Source organism: Limulus polyphemus, unplaced genomic scaffold (assembly GCF_000517525.1).
Source record: "Limulus polyphemus unplaced genomic scaffold, Limulus_polyphemus-2.1.2 Scaffold5308, whole genome shotgun sequence".
In the NCBI taxonomy this organism is placed as follows: Eukaryota; Metazoa; Arthropoda; class Merostomata; order Xiphosura; family Limulidae; genus Limulus; species Limulus polyphemus.
Window position 1 is genome coordinate 26,060 of NW_013670918.1, and position 1,906 is coordinate 27,965.

Genomic DNA, 1,906 nt, shown 5'->3' on the forward strand with positions numbered 1-1,906 from the left:
AATAAGCAATGCTGAAAAATATTTGGGGGTGCTTAACTTTTTTCCAGGTGTATATTTAAAATTGGTTTTAATCTCTATCACAAAGTCGTTAGCTATGTTTCTTTCTAAATTGTTCTAAGTTCCAACTCGACTTACACGAGGTTTCTTCGTTCAACTTTTTCGGTTTCAGTTTTATTTTCTGATCATTAGATTGTGATCAAAGTCACATCCTACTCCTCGATAACCTATAACTATTGTATTAGTTTCTGAAACGTTAACTAGGATGTAGTATTTCTGATTCCTCACAATTCCGTCCCCCTCCCTTATAGTGGCCTCTAAATATTCAAATGTCTAGGATGATGTTTAAACCAAGTACTGCTTATCACTAAGCTCGTCTCTTCACGAAACTGTACAAGACTATTTTTCTTTCGTTCTGTTCTTCAAGGTCATGTGGTAAAACTAGTACCACGTTTCTACCTTCATTCACCTTTGCATCAAAATCACCCATTACTATTAGGTATTCTTCTGATTTCATTGCCTGCTCGACTTCCTCAATATCTTGATTAAAGCTTTCGACTTCTTCAACTGCACTATTAGATATAAATGTATAAACTTTGATGGTGGCTAAATCAAAGTGTTTTCTCGAAAACTTGACTAACATCACTATACATAGATCAAAGTTACTTATTTTCTCTTTTGTTATGTTCATTTCCTCATAAGTACATATATTTACAGACTTCACTCATAATAATCCCTGAACCAATCCACCTAATCTCACTTAACCCTAGGATATTACACTTCAATCTTTTCATCTCATGGCTGAAACTTCCAGTTCTAGATAGTCCTCACCATCTTATCTTCATATAAGTTTCATCGTTGCTATTTTCATGGCTCCCAATATTAACACTGAAGGGTCCCACGGGAGTGGGCTGTGATTGCAACCCATCATCATGAAATTCACTACTTGAAGGAACACCAACCCCACCTTGGTAACATATTTCACGATGAACTGCCCACATCCTGACACGGTTTTGAGAAACATTCACACCTTTCTGGTAACGAGGTGTATAAATACATTCAAACTGACATAGAATGTATCATACATAAACACCTTACAGTTTTATCAGACTTTGGACTTCATTCTGTTAAATCTCATACTGTGATATATAAATTATTTTGGGCTAGCAGATGCCTGTTGAAACAATCAATGTTAATTTTCCTAAAAATAGTGATGAATAGATATACAATTTGCAGTCAACCCAATTCCTTGGATCAGATCGTATATGCAATATGATTGTCCAGTGGGCCGTTTACGACCGTCTTTTGTCGTTCCATGTGTTATTTCAATGAGGAAAATTGTATTGCGTTTGTTTTTAAGTAAAGGAGACTCAATATAATGCATTGTTAACAAAAATCTTTGGTTTTCGATGTAAATGGTGCAATCAGCACATTATAGAATTCAGGTTGTATATATGGTGATTTATATTTAATGGGAGGGCAATTCAGTTGATGATAAATATTTATTCAAGCTGTAATTTTCATATACTACAAACCTTACTAAGAAAGACTATATTAAAGCTTTGCACACCAGTTACACTTGCAGATATAAATGATATATCTGTTGCCAAGTGATGGATAACAAGGAACCTTGTAAAAGTTCTTAAAATGTATTTATCGGTTGCATAGCAAGAAAAAGAGGTATATTTGGAGAGTGTATCATGTTTGTCGAGTCATTATGGTATATCAAGGTGAAACTGAATATGCATTTGTATGGTAATCAACAGTTATAGTGATGATTTTAAAGTGAAATTATCACAAATTGTATTTTAATAATAGAGCAGAGAAGAATAATTCGTCTTCTCAATTGCGTTCTAAAGTAATTGAACCAGCCTGTGTGTACTTTGATGAAAAGGAAGCAATTATTTAA